This window comes from Phyllostomus hastatus, unplaced genomic scaffold, assembly GCF_019186645.2.
Source record: "Phyllostomus hastatus isolate PE091 unplaced genomic scaffold, TTU_PhHast_1.1 phas_contig_40, whole genome shotgun sequence".
Taxonomy (NCBI): domain Eukaryota; kingdom Metazoa; phylum Chordata; class Mammalia; order Chiroptera; family Phyllostomidae; genus Phyllostomus; species Phyllostomus hastatus.
Genome location: NW_025333872.1, coordinates 25,628,060 through 25,654,604, shown reverse-complemented (window position 1 = coordinate 25,654,604; position 26,545 = coordinate 25,628,060). Strand labels below are relative to the sequence as shown.

General features: G+C 35.4%; 1 protein-coding gene across 2 annotated transcripts in view; it reads right to left on the bottom strand.

Annotated features, from left to right (window-relative positions):
* Positions 1-26,545, bottom strand: part of ADGRB3 (adhesion G protein-coupled receptor B3) — a 719,215-nt gene that overhangs the window by 535,686 nt on the left and 156,984 nt on the right. The window lies entirely within an intron of this gene.

Sequence of the window (26,545 nt, the reverse complement as noted above, 5' to 3'; positions counted from 1 at the left end):
GTCAAATCCTAGCCCTCATCTTGATGCTGTCAGAACCACTTGGCACACTTGATCGTGCATTATAGTCCTCACTCCTAGAACACTGGGAGTATTAGAATACTCACACGGTTTTCCTAATAATAAGTGGCCTGCTGAAAATAAGTCCACTTTTTTGCCTTCTCCTCATCTCTCAGACCTCACAACATAGAGTCCCTAAAACTCAATCCCTAGAATTCACTTCTTTTCCATCCTTACTACTTTGGGGAGCTCATCCAGTGTTGAGGCTTTAATAAAACCCATATATTGATGGCATCCCAATTTATATCTCCAGTCCTGACCTTTTCCCTAAATTACTGTTCTACTTGAAATCTCTAGTATGATGTCCATTAGGTGTCTTCAACTGAACATATCTAAACCTGACCTTTCTGTCCAAATTCTGTTCACCCTATTTCTTTCCCCCTCTCACTGGTAAGTCCATCTTTGCACCTGTTCGAACTGAAAACAACACAGCCATTTTTGACTCTTCTCTTTTATAGCCAGTGGCCAATGGCCAATCCTCCAACAAATCTTTTAGTTGTATCTGCAAAACACCTCCAGGATCTAACCATTTCTCACCACCTCTACTGCTATCACTCTCAAAATCACCACCATTTGTCATCTGGGTTATAACAAGGGCCTCCTGGCATACCTTCGACCAATTCCAGCAATCAGGTAGATCTCCTTAAAATAAATCAGATTACATTATTTCTCTTTTCAAAACCCTACAAAAGCTCCCTGTTCCACTGGTGTTGAAACCAAATTTCTTCCAAAGTCTACATAGACTGTCTCCTATTCCAGCTCTGTGTTTTTCTGATGTTGCCAAGCTAACTCCCTTGCTTTTACTTGTGCATAGCCACTACTTCAGGGTTTTAGTTTTTACTTTTCCCTCTACCTGGACTATTCTTCTTCCACATCACCTCACTGTTCACTTCCTCTCCCTCTTGAGGTCTTTTTTGACAGTGAGGCTTCCAAGACTTCCTTTTTCAAAGTGCAATTCCTGCCCCCACGAACCTTCTATTCTTTTCCTATTCTTTTCCTCCACAGCAAATGTCCCTATATAATAGGGGCATCCCACCTTTTGGTGTCTCTGGGCCACGCTGGAAGAAGGGCTGTCTTGGGCCACACATTAAATACACCAACATTAATGAAAACAAAAAAAATCTCATAATGTTTTAAGCAAATTTATGATTTGGTGTCAGGCCACATTCATAGCCATCCTGGGCTACACACAGCCCACAGGCTGGACACCCCTGCTACAGCATACTTTGTACAGTACTTACTCCTTTTAAATACTATCTTGCCTTACTAGAAAGCAAGCTCTCTAAGAGTAGAGGACTTTGTCTGTTTGGCCCACTCCTATGTTCCCAGCACTTAGAAACTGGCATAGAGTGGACATTCAGTAGATATCAGCCATTTATATAAATAAATGAATGGTTTCTTCATATGAAAAATTTTCTGCTGGATGCAGGGGCAGTTAGGTCTTGAGAGGTTATTATAAAAAGTGTTTATTTAAAGTTGTTTTTTAATCTGTTTTTGATGGGGACCCCAAAAAGCCAGGCGTATCTTCTGGTGGGCAGGCCCTTTGTAGTAAAGGCTTCCCCACTAGGTGAGTGTTCTAGGAACCCATCTGTATCAGTGTACTAGCTGGTGTTTTTGTGAGAGGCTGCGTTTGGCTTTAGTAAATTTTTTTGAAGACCTTCAGTGCTTTTGCATGTTTCATGATGGCTGATTTATGAGTGTACCTGGCCACGCTGTGTTGAGTGTTCAGCAGTTTTTTACCAAAAAATGGCATGACTCCTGTGATCTACCCTCCCTATTCACCTGATTTCATCCCAGGTGTCATTTTTTGTTTCCCAGCATGAAAAAGTCCTCAAAGGGAAATGTTTTACTGATGTGAAAGAGGTGAAGTAAAAAATGGCAGAAGCACTAAAAGGCATCAAAATCAGCAGTTTAAAAACTGTTTTGAGCAGTGGAAAAAATGTCTCAATAGGTGTATTGCATCAAATGGAGAATACTTTGAAGGTGGCTGAACTTTAAACATATAAGAATAAATATACACTCTTTTATAAATAAATTCCATATGGGGAGTGAAAGAGTTATAATTTCATTATTGTTTTATCAACATGATATACATATGTATATATGTATGTATACCCATATATGGAAAAATTGTTTATATGTTAAGCATTATACAATAAAAAATTTAAGTGTCATGGATACATGTAGAGCACCTAGAAAAAGCAAATGCAAATCTTCCCTTAAAGAACATACCTGCAGTAAAGGTCATACAAATTGTCAGGTGAAAATGTGTGAAAACAGGTGCTCAGGTGCTCGCAGTGACATGAACAAAATACATGGGGAGGAAAGTCACCATGAGCACAATTCATCAACAACGATGCACCAAAAGTTAAACCATAACTTGACCACACGAGGTTCAGATTATAGAAGTAACTGGATACATGTCATAAACACATTTAAAGGACTAAGGATTCAAATATGAAATGAAAGTATTTGAAAGCAACAAGGTACTATCAAAAAATGAAAATACTAGGAAATAAACTGCTAGAAATGTTTTGTATAATGGTTTGGGTGGTGGTTGCATGAGTTTATATGTATCAAAACCCAATGAATGAATTGTACACTTGAAATCAGTGCAGTTTATTGTATATAAACTATATTTCAATAAAAGTGATTTTAAAGGAAGTTATAGAGAAGAGAAATATGGTCATTAAAAATAAAGATGCAAAGGATGGTGTGAACAATAGTTTAATCAGAATATGTAGAGTAGTAGCTTAGAAAATAAGGCTGAAAAAATGATTTAAATCCTTCAAAGAGTAATAAAGAAAAGAAAATATAAAAGAGAGGTTAGGTGACACAGAGAACAGGATAAATACCACTTAGTTCTAACACAAAGTTCAAAGTCAGAAAATTGATACAATTTAATATTGGACATATTCAAAGTGACAATGTTTAAAACTTTCTCATAGCTGATGAAAGACATGAAGCCTCAGATGTAGTAAGCACAGCCTATATACCAAATCAAAGACATAAAAATTCCACTGCTAACTAAGTGCATAGCAGTAAAACTTCTGCACACCATGCCAATAAGAAAAACATTAAAAGCTGTCAAAGAAAAATACTGTAAAGGAGTAATTATTACACAAGATAGAAACAATGGAAATAGGAAGATAGTGGAATAAAATTTCCAGTTTTCAGAGAAAATAACACAGGGTTAAATATCTAACTCAATTATCATATAAAATAAAGTGATTACTATAACATTTTTATATAACACCTGAGTGAGTTTACCACTAACAGAAGCTCCCTGAAGGAAATTCTAACCTGACAAGTCATTAAGCAAGAATAAAGATTACTTGTTTTAATAAAGCAACTAAATTTCTTTTCCCTGTTTTATAATATGCCCCATTCCAAATATATTTTTAATTTCCTACTCAAATCACATAACAGAGAACATCAAACATAAATAATTTTGCATCAACATTGCTAGTCACTGATGTGATTATTAATGAAAATATGAACAGCTCCAAGAAAACCAAAAACAATAATATAAAAAAGGAAAACATATTTGCTTTTGCATTACCTTAATAAGCATTTCCACTTTTTAAATAAGTCATAGATTAGTATATCTCTCTCCCTCCCTCCTTATCTCTCTCTCTCTCCCCTCCCCCACTCCCTTACCCTCTGTCTCATCTGTAAGCTCCTAAAGAGTAATATGGGAAAGCTCACCGTGACTTTCTCCTGAGTAAATTTTTTTTCCAGCATAAAAACAACACTTTCTCATTCAAAATGTAAAGATATCTAAAGTATGAAAAGTATCCATCCATTCTTAACTTGCTCCATTTTTTCCTATGCACAGTATTTTCAGAATCATGATCATATAGCTTCTGGAATTTTGTGTTGTAAACCCCTTGGTTAGTATGAACAGCACATTTACCAAACATCTTTTAGTGTCTACATGGTATCACACAGTGGCTGAGCAAAGCCTGCCTTCCCTTGCCCATGTTAAGAACCTCTTCTGTTGCTGTAATTATTTGACAGTGCAATCATCTTTGTGCCTAAAACATTTAGTGCTTTATGTTTATGCCTTCCAGTTAGATTCCTAGAAGTAGAATGACATATTCTTTAGCTTGGAAACCCATACAGCTTTCTTCTAGGATGTAAAAGGAAATGATGCTTCCAAAGATTCTTAACTTAGTGGACACACAACCTCTTCAAACTGTTACTAACTTTAATGACCAGAGAGTCATTTAATCCAGCATCTAAAATGAAATGCCTCATAAAATGCCTGAATGGCAATTTCTATTTCTCAAGATCACTATAGAGTTTCTTAAGGTATAGTCCAAGGCTCTCAAAATGAAACTTTATACAGAAAACTTATAAAAAATATTGTCTCTGCATGATCGGCTATTTCTTTCATGTGAGATCCGGTCGTTCAAATAGACATCAGATGGACCTTGAATAGCAGCTACTGAATTTTTAATAAGAAAAACTGCTAAACAATAAGAATATTGACTTTTAGAGGGCACAAAAACTCCGTTTGAAAAAAGCTTTTAACTACTCTTATTCTGACAATGCATCTCAACTATATTAAAAAAGAGGTATTTTAAATGAAAAAAAATGAGAAAAGGAGGAGGTAGTAAAAATTAGATTCTTTAATATCCAAATGATTACACCAGTCTCCTTTTGAACACTTTATAAATTCTGATAAACTCTAGAATTCTATGTGTTAAATTATAATTATTTCATTCTTCCCAAAATTTCCTCTTTTCATGTCTCTCCTGAATTTTTTTCACTCATCATTTTAGGGATGATGGGAAAGGTTACATAAAAAGCTGACTATTAAACTGTGCTTAATATATCTAGGAGGATACTTGAGATTAGTCTCCCTTCTCTGTATGCTCTAAATGCCAGCAGTCTTCTTTTCTCTGGCCTCACAGGCACACACATAGCCAGAATAGCAACACACTCAGGGCCAAGAAGCTGGAGTCAAATTTAATGATGTCACTAGCTCTCCGATGCTGGACAACACACATAAACTCTAGGTGCTTTAGGTTCTCCACCAGTAAATTTGAATAGTAATAGTGCTGACCTGCTGTGTATATTGTAAAATACTAAACAGATAAATATCTGTCTGAAGAACAGTGTCAGATACATGCCACATATAACTCACATTTTAACTGGTGTTATCTGTAGCTTTTCAAATATCCAACTGCATTGTGGAATTCTTTTGTTTCTTAATAAAATGCATGTCAGAAATGTATAAATCACTTCATTAATACAACAAATGTTTAAATAAAACAATGTAGCTTTGCTGTCAGTTGAGTCTATTGAAATGATCAATTCTTTTCTGAGCTCTTTCAATGTTTATAACACTATGCTGGATTTTGTAAAGATTTAAAAAGTGAGAGGCAGGTCATATATATGGTCCATTTCACTTAACACTTAAAATTTGTATGGAAACAAATAACAAATAGGTGAGGCAATTAAGTCATGTCATTGAAAAATATATCAAGTGATGAAATGAGACTATTGACAACACATGACAGTAGTGTTTGACTAATATTTGTATCCAAGTCATAAGTATAGTAATTAAGATTGCTTTGAGTGAATATCATTTATTCAATTCAATATATATTCGAGAGTGCTATACACTAAGTTAACCAATGCAAGGTTAGAAAAAGTAAGTAAAATGTAGTGCCTAACTTTTTGGTGCTTACAGACTACAGGTAGGATAAAATTAATATGCAAATAAATATAGCATGAAGCACAGTGCTATATGTCATAAGAGAAGGGAAAAAATCAAAGAACCAGGAGCTTCAGTCATTCATTAATTTATTAGTATTTGTAGAGCATTTTCTATGCCCAGTGTTTGAAGTGCTTAGAGTATGACAGCTAGATTAAAAATTGGCAAAAATCCTTTTCTTTATGAAGACAATCTTGATGAAGTTTGCATTCTTTTTCTTAAATTTTACTTATTTATTTTTAGAGAGGGAAGGGAGGGAGATAGAGAGAGAGAGAAAAACATCAATGTGCGGTTGCTGGGGGTTATGGCCTGCAACCCAGGTATGTAACTTGACTGGGAATTGAACCTGCGACACTTTGGTTCACAGCCTGCGCTCAATCCACTGAGCTACGCCAGCCAGGGTTTTTTTTTTTTTAAGTTTGCATTTTTATTGGGGCACAAAATTTACATCCTGGCCAAGTGACTGAGTAGAGATTCCTGAAAGAGGTGGCATTTGAAGAAAGCCTGAAACAACAGACCACGGAAAGCACTAAATAGTGTGGAGATATTGAGGATAGAGATGAAAAACGGTCAGGTGGTTAAATGGTCATTGCAATAGGAATACACAGTTTTCAAGGAGTGAAACAGGTGAAAGGCATTCAAAAGAAGTGTGTGAGTGTTGGGGAGAGCACATCTAACTGGCAATAAGCAGTTTGTTATAAATGAAGACTGGCTTGTTCCATTGCCTTCAAAATTAAGGTAAGAGAGACAAAGAAGTCTTTACATGCTGAAAGCTGGCTAATTTCCTTAGTGGAATAACAATGTTCCACTCATTCAATCATTATTGTTGCAACAGATGACAGCTGTGAAATTTCAAGATAAAGAAGCATCTGCCATGTGCGTTGTTCCTTGTAAGTCAAATGTTTTATATACTGAAACATACTTATCAATCTTTTATGGAAACACTGTAGATATTTTTGAAATTTCTCTTTTTCAGAGAGTTGGTTTTCTTTAAGAATTTGAAGGAGAGAAAGTCTGGAAGATTTAGTAAATAATGGAGACGGTTTCTTGTTCTTGAATTTTCCCTATTTCTTACTTTTGTATTGGAAAAATATCATAACATTTTGGGGGGTTTATTGAATCAAGATGAGAAGACTTGATAACTCATTATGGATCAGTAGATAGCTTAGTATGGATAATTAGAGTTGCAAGTGATAAATAATTAAACCTATATTTTATGGGAGAGAAATGAAGTGCCTAAAAGTTTCAGGGAACAAAGATTACTTAGGTATTTGGACAACTAGCCAGGACCTCAACTTATTTATCCTTTCCAATAAAGTTTTCATACTTACACCATTGAACCTAAATCAACATTTCTCTCTTTTAGTATTTCCCATCAAACCAAGCTGTTTCAATTCTCCAATTGTGCTTTCACATATCCCAACAGCTGGGATGGAGGGTTCTTTGCCATGCATGCTTATCAGTCCCCGGCTCCTTCTTCAACCCTCATTAGTGGAGGTGGGAATCAAGCTTCCAATTTTGCGTGAAGGTATGGTGACATTAAAGGTATGAGGGAATAAACCATACCTAACTCCCAAGTCTATGCTCGTATTCACTCATACTGCAAGGAGAATGTGCAGACGGAGAAGGCTGAGAGCCAGAGAGACAAGCAGATAATTTTCATTCTTCGCTCTCTAAAGCTGTTGGTCTGTGAGCTTCTTACCTAACATAGCAAAGGAGAAGGAATTGGTCCCAGTTACTAGAGCTATTGTATCCCTGAGTTTGGCTGCTTAAAAAACTAACCAACCAACCAAAAGAGTAAGTTAGTTCTGCATTTTCATTTCTACTTCTATTCCCCTCCAGGCAAAGATAAAAATCATGACACTAAACATTTCAACTAAACAGCACAACAGTTATTTTATAAAAATGAGCAGGTTGAGGATGACAAAAATGGTGGAAACCAGATCATTAATTATTTGTTTCTCAAAGTTCTAACATGTAACTTTCCTGTGTTTATAACCACTCTTTCTAATTGCCTCTCTGCTACTCACAAATTCATTGGGCAGACTAAAACTTAAAACCAGCTTAAGAACTATTACAAGACCCATTTTCCAGAGCCATTGTGGGTGTTGCTCGATATTACATTACATATTTTCCTACCTAGTGCTTGTGATGCTTTAACTTAAAAGTACTGTTTTAAGCATTTTAGTTACATACTACATTAAACAGCCTTTTTATACTCTACAGGGTTACTGGCCTGAAAAGAGTATTCAAATATAGGGGAGAAGCTAGCTACAGGAATGAAAATAGTGCCTTAAAGGGAAGATAAGCAAAATACTGAGTCAAAAATGTTATACATACTACAAAAAATAAAAAGAATGAGTAACTTTTCACCACTAATTACCTCATAATTGATTAAGTAATCCCTTCCTTACTGGGATTTAGAGCAAGCTAATCACTGAATTTTTCTTGTTTTTTGCTTATTAACAAATATTTATGAAATGCCCACAATGGCCCAGCATGTGTTGCTGCTGCTAGGTTAGCCTCCAAGGAATACAGAGGTAAGTGAAACAGGTACTTTACACTCAGAAATTTTAGTCTAATAGGGAAGAAAGATATGAAATACAAGTATATATTGTATTGAAATACAAGTAGATATTGGGTTTTTTTTGAGGATTAAAGCCAGGGGTTATTTTAACAAATCTGTTTGGATTAGGAAGTTTTCTCTACATGTTTCCCAAGTAATATTTTGGAGAACAGCATTTAGCAGAGTCATAGGATTAGTGAGTTGGCAATAGGAAATTTAGAGACATAATGGTAGGGTATCCAGAGGTGAGTTTTGAGGGGATGACGGGAGTCATGAGAAAAGCCCAGGTCTGGGCTGGGGAGCACCGGCTGAGTGTGGGGCACATGGTGCTGATGCAGCAGTGCAAATAAAGCATCCCAGGGAAAAGGACTGGGATGCTTGATTAAAGGGAATAAAGGGAGCACACATGTGCAAGTAATCCACACATCTGTTTAGGGTGAGGCCTATCTCTTTTCTTTCATTCACTAGTTGCAATCTTTGTGTGATTACACTATCAACTTTCAGGAAAAGTAAGGAGAAGACAACTGAATCTTTACTTCAACATAAGAGGTAGTTTGGGATCCATAAGTATTTACAGAGAAATAAATAATATACTGGTTTTATAAATAAGAATTTGTAAACCAAACTAATTAGAGCAAGGAGATAAAAAGCTCCCCTCTTTAATCTGTTTGTCATTAATAGTGCAGGAATTATTTCTGCACTCCTGTAGAGCTAATTAGAAATCAATTTTAGATAATTAGATATTAATACTCTTACGTTTTCTAATAACTCTCCATTTAACAGTGTCATAACTCACCACAGATTCTTAATATTTTCATGATAATAAGTAATAACTTTTATTCTAATAAGCAATGGCTACTTGTACCAAACTAAATATTCCTAGGTCTATTTCAGATTTAAAACATGGAAATATGTTATAGAGTTCTTAAACTAATTAAAGTCAATTTAACTTAGTTTGCTAATTCAAATCCATAAAATATTTTCTTTTCATATAATGTGACCTCATTTGTATACTTCAAGTATGAATTTTTGTGTAATTTTATTTAATCTTTCACTTGATTCCAGGGATGGGTTGTTGTTTGATTTCTTTTGGACTTTAAAAAACTGAAAACAGAAGGAAGAATGTTGGAAGACACCTTCCCTGTGCCTGTCGACACAAGTGAGGATTTTCCCTCAAGGTGTGCAGAGCCATCAGCACCAGCAGACAGCCAGGCGCACATGTGCTCCAACACATGGGGAAGGGAGTGGAAGTGACATGAAAACATCCTGTTTTAAAAGTTTCTCAATGTTATTAAATAAACTACAATGTCAAAAGGCTTGTTTCCTATTGCCATATTTTTAAAAATACTTTGTTCTAAAGTATTTTTATAGTCTAAAATTATGACATATTGGACCATTATTATTTCTGAGAAACTGCAAAAGATTTTGGAAGTTCTTTGTTCTGAGGAGGATTATACTTTGCAACCAACTGTTTAACATTTAGAGCTGAAAAGCTTAATATGACTCTAAAAGACAATATATAAAATGATTTTAAGGGTCTGGTGACTAAATCTATCAACTTGAGTATGATAAATACATAGAGTATTGTGACATGTTTTTAAAAGTGTCAAGATACTGCATAACATATTAACTAAATTATTGCATTCTTTTACAAAATATGTAAAGCAATACAAATATTTAAATTTTATGTTACATTTTTGGCTGTGTATCTTTAACATATGTATTTTTATGCAATTATACATGCAAATCATGTTTAAGGCCAGAGATTTTTTTTCCTTTGGCTGAATTTCACAAATTTGGAAGAGTTTCCATGGAACTGTTATACTCACACATACTTAAAAGAATATAATTATCAAGAATATATAAGTACTCTTAATAATGAAATCAGTCATAAGTGGGTATCCTGAAAGTTGAATGCTTAGTATTAAAAGTTTTTCTGGATTAACAAAAATAACAGTAAAGAAATAAAGAAATATTCTCTTTGGGAAGTTGATGGGAAGGAACTCCTAACTAAATAAAATTATACCTAATGCTGCCATTTTACTTCTTCCATAAGTATTAGACAATTTCAGCTTCCTTTTTCAAATTTAACCTGTTGACTAATTATGCCAATGCTATAATTACCTTTTTTTAAGATTCAAAAGAAAATAAGGCCCATTTTTTTTTAAGATTTGGTATTTTGTTTGTGAATACCATAAGTGAAGGCAGAGACTAAGAACTAAGTTCTAACTTAAACTCTGCTGAATACTCAAAGCATCTGACCACAGGGCAGTGACGGGCTGGCTAAGGGATGTGAGACACATTCCATCATTCACGGCAAGTCAGGTTCTTCTGTTCAGTCTGGTTCCTGTGTGCTCTGAGTTAATGTGAGCCTGCATACCTGCTATAAGGGAATATTGGGTCCAGTAGGTGTTATTTTTAGAAGCCTGTTTGTAACTGTGACTATTACACATATTAGCTTACACTACCAAGCACAATTTAGTTCAATGGGTACAAAAGTAGTGTGCCATATTGAGGATGCTAAGAGCATTTAGATTACCTGGACACCATTCTTAAAGAAACCCTAAGTAACAACCTTCCTACATTGCCTGGTGGGAGCAACATTCACAATTAAGTAACTAATAAATGATTCTTTGTAATAAGAATAGCCTTAATCTGTGATACAGGCCACTGACTTTTATAGTCATTTCCAAAGGAATTTGTCACATTAGGCAAGGCACAAAGGACAAATAACCTTGACAGGGTTACTGTTATCTGTAAAGTATTATTAAAGTACTTAAAATTTTTCTATTACCATTGGCTATTGATAGTCATCTAAAATGTACATATTTGCAAAGTAGATATTCTTTTCAAAAGTTAAATCAGAATAAGCATTAAGGTAGATTAAGCTACTATCAATCATATTTTAAAAAGTAAATACTTCTATTATTCATAAGGTTTCTGCTGTCCACAGGATCAATTTCAAAATCTACCATCCTGACATTTAAGGGTCTTTATAATTGGATCCCAACCACATATATCACTACTCATAAGGACTCTAGCAATAGCCATGTTAACCTACTAATCTACTCGGTGTCTCCCCTAAACACTACACATTGAAATCTCATACTTTTATTCATGCATTTCCCTTTGCACTTCTTGGCACCAGTTCATACCCCATGATCCATAAAAGTACTGGCCAAATAATTTGAATTTTGTTATTTATCTACAACAACCACCACAATTATGTCTTTCTCACTAAAGTCTTAAAGCATATACTGACTCAATCACTCAAAAGTATGTATATACTTAATAACATATCAGCTTTGTGTACCTGCCTATCTATCATCCTCTTTATCTGTCATATTACACTTCTCCCATAGCATCTGGAAAAGCTTTGTCTATTATGATATTCCATAAGCCACTGTTAAAAAATTAATTGATTTATCATAAAATATCCAACACTAAGTAATCAAAAAATACAAATCCTAGTCAAGATTCATGTGGTTTATTCTGTTAAGTAAACTTAGGAACTTTTGTTTGTTTGTATGCAGATGTAGAAAACTTAACAGGTTTCCAATACACAGAAAATGCAAATACCTCTTAATTAAAATGTTCTTATCCCAAATATTACTAAACAAAAGAGTGTAGTTCCAATGAAGTAGAAATGTGTAGAAGTGTGTTCTGTTGATATTAAATTAGTGTTTAGTAGTATATTTTGTCACTAAAAATCTATTGATCAGCCCTGGCAGGTGTGGCTCAGGTGGAGCATTGTTTAGTAAACCGAAAGGTCACGGGTTCAGTCCTTGGTCTGAGCATTTATGAGAGGCAACCTATCAGTGTTTCTCTCTCACATTGATGTTTCTCTCCCTCTCTCTCTCCTTCCCTTCTCCCACTCTCTAAAGGTCAGTGAGCATGTCCTTGAGTACAGATTAAAAATAAACCCTGAAAGATGCAGGAATGGTAGTTTTCATCATGTGCTTATTAATTTAAAAAAATCTATTGATCATGTGAGGTTAAATGAAGTTTTTTTGTTTGTTTTTTGTTTTTTTTAAAACAAGCTGGTCGTCTCTTTTTTTAAAGATTTTATTTATTTATTTTTAGAGAGGGAAGGGAAGGAGAGAGAGAGAGAGAGGGAGAAAGAAACATCAATGTGCGGTTGCTGGGGGTCATGGCCTGCAACCTAGGCATGTGCCCTGACTGGGAATCGAACCTGCAATGCCTGGTTCACAGCCCGTGCTCAATCCACTGACCTATGCCAGCCAGGGAGAAGTTGTTTGTTTTTAATCAATTTTGTAAGATTATATTTAAAATAGCCATCATAAAAAACAAAGACTGCAATGCCATAAAATAAACCTATATATTTTTTAACTTTTTTTACTGTTGTTCAAGTACAGTTGTCTCCTTTGCCCCCGACCCTTGATCCTACCCCTCTTTGGTTTTGTCCATGTGTCCTTTATAGAAGTTCCTGAAAACCCTTCCCCATTTCTCCCCCATTATCCCCTCCCACTTTGCCTCTGGTTACTGTCAGTTTGTTCTTTATTTCAATGTCTCTGGTTATTTTTTGCTTACTTGTTTGTTTTGCTGATTAGGTTCCACTTATAGATGAGATCATATGGTATTTGTCTTTCACTGCCTGGTTTATTTCACTTCGCATAATGCTGTCCAGTTGCAACCATGTTATTTTCATTAAATAACTTAAAATAATGGTTAAAATTCCTAAAGCAGATGTGTTGCAAAGCACATTTTAAAATACAATTTTATTAATTTGCCTTCTAACTATCACATACAAGTTTAGAGAAAAGTATTGCTATTCGTTCTTTTTTACCTTATGCTTCTATCAAAGTGTCTAATACCTTGTACTTTTAAAGATACTGTTATAATTCCTTTTCCTATTATTCTTATTCTACCTGTTTTCTTTCTGTTATAAACATGTGTTATGTTTGGATTTTTATAGTTTCTAGTTATCCTTTGTGAATTTTCATTCACTTTTAATCGTATTGTAATGTAGTCATTGTCCATCTCAGAACCAAACAGTTTATGTTTTTCTTATCACATGTGTGTATTATGCCATGAGGGAAAACATGTAAAATCATCTAACTCAAGTCACTTCTCTCCTAAGGAAAAAACTGAGGGCTGGAAATACCAGATGACTTTCTCAGAATCAAAGAGTTAGTGACAGTGCTATATGGAAATGGGTCTCCCAACTTTCCCTATGATAGTCTTTCTACTGTACTGTATGTCTGCTCAGCCTCAAAACCAACAACTCAGTCATTTTTGATAAGCACCTACTTCATGCCAGGCCTTGTGCTTGGTAAGTGACTAAAGGTTTTATTGCTGCTTGTGGTGTCCAGGGCAATGACTCCCACTGGGCTGGGGTTGTGGTGGTGGTGGTGGTGGTGATGGTGATGATGATGATTTTCAGAAGTATTTATGGGACACATTGAATTACAGACAAAGTTATTCAATTTCACTCCAAGGATTCTAGCATGTCACACTCCTCTCAGGAATCAGTCTCTCACCTCAGCCTAAAATATTAACCAGGAATAAGATGGTTGTCAACCACTGATTCTGTAAGTAATTTTCTATTTATGCTCTTACATCAGATAATAATAATAACAGAATGAAAGTGAAATTGGTGCAATGCCAGAAAAAAGTCATTGGATCCCCATGAGGAAGTTAAAACTTCTTAAAAATACATATGGTATAACCAGGGACCTAAGAATGTTCTTACTCCACAGCTAAGAGAACTTTTGCAAAAATAATAAAAATGAACTTTTCATTAAATAATATATGCTAAAATATGTATTTTTTGACATTAAATTTTCAGAGCTTTGGAAAGAATTATCTTCATTTGCATAATATCCTTGTGTGCAATTCAACTCAAACACTGAAGGGAAAAGAGGCAGAGATTAGTATGTTTTTAACACAAATTAAAATGTACATGTCAAAAGGAGCTCCACAGTAAATATATTTTTTCATTAATAATCAAAATTTTGACATTGATATTGGTAATATTTTTTAACTGAGAAAATCCAAAATTGTCATTTGACCTTTGGGACTGTGAATTCATCTCTTGATTTTTTAATGTGTTTTATGCATATTTTTCTTAGATGAGAATGTCTATATAAGTTATATAAGTATAGAAAGAGGCTTAGACTCTCAGAAGTCATAATTGAAATATGACCCAAATGTAATTATTTTAAAATTTAAGGTAAATCACTATTAACAATGATCAACCATCATTATCTGTTATTTAGACTTTATTTACAATGTTTGCCTGGGCAAAATATGTTCCAACATCAATAGATTTATAGTAAGTATGTTGACATACAAACAGTATTTGATATTCAAATTCTTAAAATAATTTATATGCTTTAGTAACACTGAAAGATGCCATACCTACATAGCTTAATTATGTGTTACTTAAACATTAATTATACTTATCATGTAGGGTCTCATGAAAGAAAATCACTAAGTAAGAAGTCATTCTATCCTAAATATCCCTTGCTCAAGTTTTAAGGATGAGCCTTCCAAAAGTAGTGAACAGAGTAGGGTGAATGTGTCCTCATGAGTTACAGACTTCCAACGTGCCCTCCATTGAATGTTTACTTTCCTAGAATTCTGTGCATTTATACTCCTCTTAATGCTGAGGACAAGTCATAATATGTGAATAGTATTTATAAGTCAATGTAAATTTTTTATTTTGAAATCAGGCCATAGGTTAGAATTTTCAATTAACTTGACACTTTAGTTAGATTTCAAACTTCAGTGGGTATGAGAACATCTTTGGTGCTCATGAAAAATAATAGCTCTTTGAACCCCATTCCAACAGAATCTGACTTAACATACAAGTGTGGGCAAAAGTAGGTTTATAGTTATTAGTACATGAAACACAGAGTTTAATATTGTATTATTTTCAATATGAACAACTGCAAACCTACTTTTTGCCCACCCCTGTATAAGGAGCAGCATGTGGGAAGCTCTATTTTTAACAAGCACAATGTTACTCTTTTCCCAGGTGGTCCTTTGACCACACCTGGAAAAATACTGCTTTAGCTCATGCTCTGCTAACAGCTGCCTATGCAAGGGCCTTCTTTCATTCATCACACATTCATTGTATTTCTTTCTTCCTGTTGTCTCCTTTCCCTCTTCCCCTTTTTGTCCTTTCCTTCTTATTCTATCCACCACCAAATACAAACAAAATGTATGTTATCTTGTATATCTTGTTATCTTGTATAACAACCATTGCATGGTTGCTACTGCATTCTGAGAGATATTATGAAATATACCATTATTATATTTTAAGTCTAACTTGATACTTGTATTTTATCCATCCATAGCATGTAATACGTATGCACCAAAAAAGACTGTTTGGGGGAAATAGAAAGATATTATCTGCATAGAACTAAAAGTGGATGAGATGTTTTAAAAATCTTAAATGTAGCAAATGTATAGTTAGGGATGGCAAAAGAAAGGTCTTGAAAAGAAAAGTATTTTTCTCTCATCAGATGATACAGGTAGCCAGCCTGTGACCGAGGACTTTCCAATGACATTATCTGAAAGAGAAGCCAAGTGAATGACGTCACCGAAATGAGAGCTTCCGTGGACTGCACTTTTGCCGCCACCAAATGCCAGGTCAGAAACCCCCACGCTGAATCCGGGGAACCTTATGTAATTTTATTTGACTTTAATTTTTCCAGGGATAAAAGTGAAATTAGCTCCATCTGACCTCTATTCTTACTGAACTAATTTCACAAATATTTTAGAGTTTTCTTAAAGGCACAAGTTACTATGACTAGGTATTAAAGGAGAAACAAATGAGAATTTTCATACTGAAATATTTTCATACCTCTCAGTCCCTAAAACGCTTTCACCTATTAACTAATGACCAATTTAACCAACTCAGTTGTTCTCAGGGGTTCCACTTGCAAAGTGGCTCAGTATTCTAGGAGAAAACTACTTGGTTATTAAACATGTTTCACTGATTTCTGAGGCCTCATATAAGTGAAATACATGTAAACATTTTAAAAAGTATTAATTTGAAAGGGCTCTGAGTCTAAGCTAGTTATAAGTGGAATATCATGGTATGCACATCATTACCATACTGTCTCTTTTTATTCTGGAAAATATGATCAAGTACCAGCAGAAAATATATCACCAATCACTGTTATGTTAAGAGAAATTAATATCTATTCAATGTGATATGAAATGAAGAATAATCTAGTATTATAATTATTTCACATTCTTTATAACTAAAATAGTGTTTTATTTGAAATATTTTATAATGTATTTAAGCAATCCATGCTAAAAGAACATACTTTACATAAAATTGTCTTGATACTCTCCAGTCCATAAGTTACAAAGACTTAAAATATGCATACCTTTAAAACAATTTCAGAACTATATTTTAAGTAACTAAGACAATTCTACAATGATACAGATGCTCACCACTGCATTACCATAAAGTAAATATATCCAAATGTGAAATAACAGGGGATGACTTTAAAACTGTGATATATTCCAAGAGAAAATACTATGCAGATAACTCTCATTTATAGACATAAGAATTAACCATAACTAATAACATTTTTATTATTTGTATATTCTTATTATATATTATATGTTCACATTTAAAAATAGATATTTATATGTACATGTTTGCATAGATAGAGAGGAAGATAACTGGATATTTAAAATATTCAAGATACATTTTAACATGTTAACAGTTATTGTATCTAAACATGAAATTATAAATACTTCTTTTTTAAAAATATATTTTATTGATTTTTTATTGATTGTGGTATTACAGTTGTCCCAAACTTTCTCCCTTTGCCCTCTCCACCCAATATCCCTTTCCCTTCAGCAAGTCTCCCCTCCCCCCTTAATTCATGTACATGGGTCATACATATAAGTTCTTTGGCTTCTCCATTTCCTATACTGTTCTTAATCTCCCCGTCTATTTTGTACCTACCAATTTGTACTTCTTAATCCCTGTAACATTTCCCCCATTCTTTCCCTTCCCCCTCCCAACTGATAACCTGTCAAATGTTCTCCATATCTATGATTCTGTTCCTGTCCTATTTATTTGCTTAGCTTTTTAGATTCAATTGTTGATAGTTGTGACTTTATTGTCATTTTAATATTCATAGTTTTGATCTTCTTTTTCCTATATAATTCCCTTTAACATTTCATATAATAATGGCTTGGTGATGATGAACTCCTTTAGTTTTACCTTGTCTGGGAAGCACTTTATCTGTCCTTCAATTCTCAATGACAGAGTTGGATAGAGTAATCTAGGTTATAGGTCCTTGCTTTTTATCACTTTGAATACTTCTTGCTGGTCCCTTCTTGCCTGCAAAGTTTCTTTTGAGAACTCCTTTGCAGGTAACTATCTGCTTTTTTCTTGCTGCTTTTAAGACTCTCTATTTTTAACCTTTGGCATTTTAATTATGATGTGTTTTGGTGTGGTCTGTTTGGGTCCAATTTGTTTTGGACTCGATGCTTCCTGGACTTTTATGTCTATATCCTTCACTAAAACTAAGGAAGTTTTCTTTCATTGCTTTTCAAATAAGTTTCCAATTACTTGCTCTTTCTCTTCTCCTTCTAATTTCACTGTTGGTATGTTCTCTGTGTCTCTCCACACATCTCTGCCACTCCTACCCATCTGGATGAATGTGGCTGCTTTAAATTCTTGGTCATCAGATTTCTACACAGTTTAATTTTCCAGTGATTCTGGATGATATTTGTTTTGTAATCTAGTTGTAATTTTTGTTGCAGTTGTGCGAGGAGCTTAGGCGTGTTTACCTATGCCACCATCTTGACTGGAAGTAGTACTTTTTCTTTTTAATTCAAGCTGTGTACTGATTCATATCTCTACAATAAACTTGAATATTTTGTAAGTAAATAATGAGAGTATTAAGTGAGTTTTAGAATACCAAATCTCTAGACTATTATGTAACCATTAAAATAATAATTTAAAAGATTTTAGCAACATGGATAAGTATGTTGGGCAGTACGTGAATATACAGAACACAAATTTGTATATTTACTAAGATTCTAGCTAGTGTTATAAAAGTTATCTGGAATGGAAAAATTAATACCAGTAATTCACTAGGTTCTGGACTTATGAGAGAGTTCTCCTTTGTTAAAAATTTTAAATATTAATACTCTTAAAATGTTGTTTGAAAAAAATCTTAACTCAGGTATGTACATCCAAAGTCAAATTGTAAGATATGAAAAGTCCATTCTAGAGTTCACACTAAAAGTACTTCTGACAATCTGGTAAATGGGTGAGGGTCTTATGGACTATAAAAGAAGTATATGGGTTGTGATAATATAAGACAAAGTTTCAGACTAAAAATGAATAGTGTAGCCCTGGCTGGTGTGGCTCAGCAGATTGAGTACAGGCCGTCAAACCAAATGGTCACCCATTCAATTCCCAGTCAGGGCACATGCCTGGGTTGTAGGCCAGGTCCCCAGTAGGGGTCTCAGAAGAAGCAACCACACATTGATATTTCTTTCCCTCTCTTACTCTTTCTCTCCCCATCTCTAAAAATAAATAAAAATGAAATCTTTAAACCATGTAAAAAATTAACAGTGTAAATATATGGACATTTATTTATACTATGCTTATAGGCAATATCATTATGTCACTATTTTTTACTTTTCTAAAAATTGTTTTTTAATCCTTACCGAAGGACATGGTCATTGATTTTTTGAGAGAGGGGAAGGAAGGGAGTAAGAGAGGGAGAGAAACATTGATATGAGAGAGAAATATTGATCAGCTGCCTCTCTTACATACCCTGGCCAGGGACTAAACCTGCAACCCAGGCATGTGCCCTGACCAATAATCAAACCTACAACCTTTTGAATCATGGGACAATGCTCTAACCAACTGAGCCACACCAGCTAGGGCATGATGTCAGTATTTTCTGAAGAAAAAAGGGCAAATCCTTGGGAGTTAAAAAATAATTCATCTTAACTTTAACTCCTTAATTTTATCAAGTCATAAACATCAGTTTTGCAAGTACTCTTAAAATCCTAAAACTACACAGAAAATATAATATAATGAGCTTAGGTTTTTAAATTAATTACCATGACCAACACTGAGTTAATATCTATAAGATATGGCCACTATAGTAGGCTCTTGCACACACGTGCCTTATGCAAAAACATAACACATGGTCTCTTGCCCACTGATGGGCTTCATATGGTTGGTGAGGTCAGGTTCTCAACACCTTCACCCACACTTCAATTGCTATAGATAATCTGACTTTTTATCTCTGATCTTGAGGTCTTAACTGAATGAGCAGAATTCCAGAATGTCGCTTGAAGGATGGGAGCTTCTTTCTTCATAGGTTAAGTTAAAAATAGGATGGAATATGCCCCATGTCAGGCTTTCTTAACCATTCAATTACATCCACAAACAGGACAGAGTTTAATAAGTAAATGAAGTAAAATTAGACTGAGAGAAGAAATAGCCTACCACCTGAGTAGTTAATATTTTGGGGAGATTAAACTTGGTAAAATGTTCATACCCTATTATGAAGAGTACACATACAGAGTATACACTAATTTTAAGATGATTTTTTAAAGAACCATGGTCTACATATTTTAATAGAACATGAGAAATTACAAAATCATAAGAGATGAAAAAGAAAAAAGCTACAAATTGGTATTAATTTAATTTGAATGATCTGACATGTGAAATAAATAATGAAAAATTACACTTTAAAATATTCCTTTAAAACATTTAACTTTATTATAGTAATTATGAGAATAAACACTTTCTGCCTAATTATTACAGAATCACCATTTAAAATACAAAATAACTATTTTTAATTCCATTTCTTTCATTAATTTCTTTTATAGAAATATGTGATATGCAGGAATATTATAAAATTTCCTTCACAAGAGAGCTTTGATGGAGGAGAGACTGTCATCAAATAAATCAATACTTTATGATCACTTATATTGTACTAAGCACTATAAATGTAAAGATTAATATAGAGCCTAACCTAAATGAGGAAGTAACATAATAGGTAAAAGAGAAAGTTTCAAAAAATACTTTCGGAGAAAAGATGGCGGCTTTACTCTAGGCGGTGTGTTTCTCGGCTTCTGTGAAGAGGAGGGAAACTCCTGGATCGGTGGAGAAACAGAGCAAGTGGCCTAGGTTACCGAAACATTTTTGAAAACAGGACATCAAAAATTATTGTGATCATTGAAAAACCAGATGGTAAGGAGACTGCTTCAGGACAAAAGGGACCCAGGGATAAGCACGGGGACCAGGCGGGTTGCAGTCCCCAGGTCCGGTGCTCCCGGGTCTGCTTCAGGGCTCCCAAGAGAGGGGAGTCACTGCTCCCTCCCCCGAATACGGGGGTTGAGCAACACTAGGGGAGAACTTGTTGCTTGAAGGCATAGAGAGGCCAGCTGGACTAGGGAAAAAATCACCCAGGGTCTGTGAACACCCACCCAGAGCTGTGAGAGAAGTGAGTGCCTCCAGCTGGCACGACCAGGGGTGGCCTGGAAGAGCGCCTGCACCCCCAGCCCGGTATGAGTGTGGATCAGTGGAAAACCCAGACATCGCAGCCCTGATTCAGGAAAGGGCGCTGGCATTCTCAGGTTTCTGGAGCCTGCGGTGCTGAACTGTGGAAGTGCGAGCCCCATCGGGAATCCTGACTCTTGCACGGTGAACCCAGAAGGGACATGGCGCTTAATGCATTCCTAGATCCCGAAACTCAAAAACTTGGTGGATGGGTGCGCCCTTTTACAATTCTCAGAGAGGGCAGAGTGAATCCAAAAACATCACGAGTACCTGTAGAGATCATAGAGCTGGAACCCTGCAGGGACCCCAGAGCCTGGAAGAACACGGCAGTGAGCTCCGGAAAGCGAGTGTGCTCGGGAGTGCCCAGGGTACCTGAGAGACTTGCTGAGATTTGGCTGGGAAGAGTGATAAGCATTTCAAAGGTCCCTAGGCCAGCTGAAGCCAGCAAGATCAGAAAAACTGGTCTGGCCAGTTAGAAACCAACAAGAGGTTTGTTTTGTTTTGTTTTGTTTTGTTTTGTTTTTGTGGCTGTTGTTGGTTTATTGATTTTATCTTGTGTTTTAAGTGACATTTTATTTTTCAATTCTTATTATTTTTATATCTCGCAATCCCTTATGTTTCTCTTCCATTCATCCTAGTATTATTCCTTCCACTCCAAAGTTATCTCTCCTGCACTCCATCTTCTGCTGATCTTGCAAGTTACTGTAAATTTGTATTATCTTTTTCTCACTTTTCTGACATTTTTTATTTTAATAGTATTTTGGTATTCTTTTTCTTTCTGTATATTATTCTTTGCTTGGCTGGTTATACTGTCATTTGATAGGTTCCCCCTGGTATCTCAGTCACAGTGGGTTGATAATTTACTATCATTTATCTGTGTTCCATTAATACACCTCTCAAGGTCCTATACTCTTTATTCTTGTTATCTAGATCTCATCGATTCTGCCACAAGACTGTCACTTTACTATTACTGTTAATAAGACCTAGTTCATACAATTGTAAATACTACTCAATACCCCTACCTGATCTCAGCCCACTTTGTAATTTCCTGAACTATACTATTGTGGGGGTTGTCTCTATTCTTTTACACACTACTCCTATTTACTAATTTTTATTCCAACCCTACCTTAGAATCCGACCTCCCACAGCCTCACAGCTTTCTAGATCCAACTAACAATCCTCTCGTCCCCAACAAGAGTCTTACCTTCTTTCCATCCTTTCTAAAACGTGCATAGTGGGGTGAAGGATCACGGTTAACACTATAAGGAGCCAAAGGGTAATCCCTCTCCTCTCTACTGGCTGCTAATGTAAATATCATAGTATACTGTCTTGCTGTCTTAAACCATTTCACCTTACTTCTCCAACTGATCAAAAAAAAGTAGGAGGAAGTTGTGAACACCAGGATACATGAAGGAGACTGCACCACTGAATCTCACAAGTATTCTACCACAGAAGTTCACACCATAATTACAGGGAACCAGAACAGATCAATTTAAGAAACAGAGGCTAACAAGAAGAAAGCCACGAACATTGAAAAACAATCCCTAATTGAAGGGAAACGAGGAAGCCTCAGGAAAAATGCTAAATGAAATAGAGGCAACTCAACCAGCAGATAGTGAGTTCAAAACAATGATTATCAGGAAGTTCAATGAACTCACAATGAGCTAGCTATCAGAAACTGGAGGGAAACTACAACAATCTCACTGCAAACTATATAAACATGAAAAAGGAAATAGAAACTCTCAACAAGGGCCAAGAGAAAAGAAGAATACAATTTCTGAACTGAAGAACACAGTAGAAGGAAGGAAAAGCAGGACTGATGAAGCAGAAGATCGGATTAGCAAGCTAGAGGAAAAGGAGAAAACAACACCCAGAAAGAGCAAGAAAAGGAAAAGAGTCTCAGAAAGAATGAAGAGGGTTTAAGAGAAATGCAAGACAATATGAAACGTAATAATATCCATATAATAGGGATACCAGAAGGAGAAGAAGAAGACCAAGGGATCAAAAACCTAGGTGAAAAAGTAATGAAGTTTTCCTTACTTCCCTAATTTGATGAGAGAAAGTCACACAAATCCAGGAAACACAGAGAGTCCCAATCAAGAGGAACCCAAAGAGGCCCACCTCAAGACACATCATAATTAAAATGGCAAAATTTCAAGACAAAGAGAGAATCTTAAAGGCAGCAAGGGAGAAACAAGAAGTAACATACAAGGGAGCCCCAATAAGGCTAACAGCTGACTTCTCAATGGAAACACTTCAAGCCAGAAGAAAATGGCAAGAAATACTCCAAGTAATGAGAACCAGAGGTCTGCAACCAAGGCTACTTTATCCAGCAAGGCTCTCAATCAAGACAGAAGGCCAAATAAGAAGCTTTCCAGACAAAAGAAGTCTAAAAGAATACACCTCCACCAAACCAGCTCTGCAAGAGATGCTAAAGGGACTGCTTTAAGGAAGAGAAGGAAAAGAGAGAGAGAGAGAGGAACACATGTACATAAAAGACAATGAATAAGTACCTATCAATAATAACCTTAAACATAAATGGATTAAATGCTCCAATCAAAAGACATAGACTAGCTGAATGGATAAGAAAAAATGACCCACATATATGCTGCCTACAAGAGACCCACCTCAGGATAAAAGACCTGCACAGGCTTAAAGTGAAGGGCTGGAAACAAACCTTCCAAGCAAATGGACAGGAAAAAAAAGCCAGGGTAGCAATACTCATATCAGACAAAATAGACTTCCAAAAAAGGTCCATAAAGAGAGACCCAGAAGGTCACTTCATAATACTCAAGGGAAGAATCCACCAAGAAGACATAAATATTGTAAATATATATGCACCCAAAATAGGAGCACCCAAATACATAAAGAAAATCTTAGAGGACTTCAAGAAAGATATGGACAGCAACACAATTATAGTGGGAGATTTTAACACCCCACTATCAAAAATGGACAGATCTTCCAAACAAAATACCAACAAAGATATTGTGGCATTGAACAATACCCTAGATGAAATGGACTTTACTGATATATACAGAGCCCTCCATCCAAAAGAAGCTAAATATACATTCTTTTCAAATGTACACAGAACATTTTCAAAGATTGACCACATGATAGGACACAAAACAAGCCTCAAGAATTTCAAGAAAATTGAAATCATACCAAGCATTTTCTCGGATTACAAGGGACTGAAGCTAGAAACCAACCCCAAGAAGAAAAACACAAAACACTCAAAATCATGGAGATTAAATAGCATGCTATTAAACAATGAATGGGTCAAGAATCATATTAAGGAAGAAATCAAAAGGTTTCTGGAAACAAATGAAAATGAACTCACAACAACCCAAAACTTATGGGACACAGCCAAGGCAGTCCTGAGAGGGAAGTTCATAGTGATACAGGCCCACCTAAAAAAGTTAGAAACATTCCAAACAAACAACCTAACCCTACGTCTACAAGAACTCAAGGAACAACAACAAAGGCAGCCCAGAGCAAGCAGAAGGAAGGAAATAACCAAGATCACAGCAGAATTAAATGACATAGAGACTAAAAGCACAGTTCTAAGGATCAATGAATCCAAGAGCTGGTTCTTTGAAAAGATAAAAGAAATCAACAAGCCTTTAAGCCGACTCATCAAGAAAAAAAGAGAGAAGACCCAAATAAACACAATCAGAAATGAAAGAGGGGAGATTACAACAGATACCACAGAAATACAAAGGATTATAAGAAATTACTACAAAGAACTGTATGCCAAGAAATTTGAAAACCTAGGTGAAATGGACAAATTTCTAGAAAAAATATAATCTTCCAAAACTCAATGAAAAAGAAGCAGAAAGCCTGAACAGACCCATAACAACAAAAGAAATGGAAGCAGTAATCAAAAAACTCCCAACACACAAAAGCCCTGGGCCAGATGATTTCACAGGAGAATTCTACAAAGCATTTAAGGAAGAGCTAACCCCTATCCTTCACAGACTATTCCAAAAAATCCAAAAAGATGGGAGACTCCCAAACTCTTTTTATGAGGCCAACATCATCCTAATTCCAAAACCAGATAAAGACACAACAAAGAAAGAAAACCTCAGGCCAATATCACTGATGAACATTAATGCTAAAATCCTCAACAAAATACTGGCAAACCACATCCAACAATACATTAAAAAGATCATACACCATGACCAAGAGGGATTCATTCCAGGGATGCAAGCATGGTACAATATTTGCAAATCAGTAAATGTAATACATCACATAAACAAAAGCAAAGACAAAAACCACATGGTCATATGAATAGATGCAGAAAAAGCATTTGATAAGGTACAGTACCTATTCATGAAAAATACTCGGCAAAGTGGGAATAGAGGGAGCATTCCTCCACATAATAAAGGCCATATATGAGAGACCTACAGCTAACATCATACTCAATGGGAAAAAATTAAAATCTTTTCCACTAAGGTCAGGAACAAGACAAGGGTATCCACTTTCACCACTTCTATTCAATATAGTACTGGAAGTTTTAGCCACAGCAATCAGACAAGAAAAAGAAATAAAAGGCATCCAAATCGGAAAGGAGGAAACAAAACTGTCACTGCTTGCAGATGACATGATAGTGTACATAGAAAATCCTATAGACTCCACCAAAAAACTGCTTGACCTAATACATGAATTTGGCAAAACAGCGGGATACAAAGTCAATATCCAGAAATCAAAGGCATTTCTGTACACCAACAATGAAACAGCAGAAGCAGAAATCAAGGAAAAAGTCCCATTCGAAATAGCAAAAAGAAGAATAAAATACCTAGGAATAAACCTAACCAAAGAGGTAAAAGACCTATATTCAGAAAACTACATAACACTCAAGAAAGAAATCAAGGAAGACACAAACACATGGAAACATATACCGTGTTCATGGATTGGAAGAATTAATATCATCAAAATGTCCATACTATCCAAAGCAATTTACACATTCAATGCAATTCCTATTAAAGTACCAATGGCATATTTCACAGACATAGAACAAACACTTCAAAAATCTATATGGAATTGTAAACGACCCCGAATAGCTGCTGCAATATTGAGAAAGAAGAGTAAAGTAGGAGGGATCACAATATCTGACACTAAACTATACTACAAGGCCGCTGTAATCAAAACAGCCTGGTACTGGCATAAAAACAGGCACATAGACCAATGGAACAGAACAGAGAGCCCAGAAATAAACCCAAGTCTCTATGGTCAATTATTTGACAAAGGAGGCAGCAACATAAAATGGAGTAAAAATAGTTTCTTCAACAAATGGTGTTGGGAGAACTGGACAGCCACTAGCAAAAAAATGAAACTTGAGCACCAACTTACACCATATACAAAAATAAATTCAAGGTGGATAAAAGACTTAAATATAAAACGTGACACCATTAAAGTCCTAGAGGAGAACGTAGGTAGGAAAATCTCAGATATTTCACGCAGGAAATTTTTTACTGACTTGTCCCCTAGAGCAAGGGACATAAAGGAAAGCATAAACAAATGGGACCTCATCAAAATTAAAAGCTTCTGCACAGCTAAAGAAAACAGTATCAAAATTAAAAGAGAACCAACTGTATGGGAAAACATATTTGCCAATGATACCTCAGACAAGGGTTTAATCTCCAAAATATATAAAGAACTTACACGGCTCCAT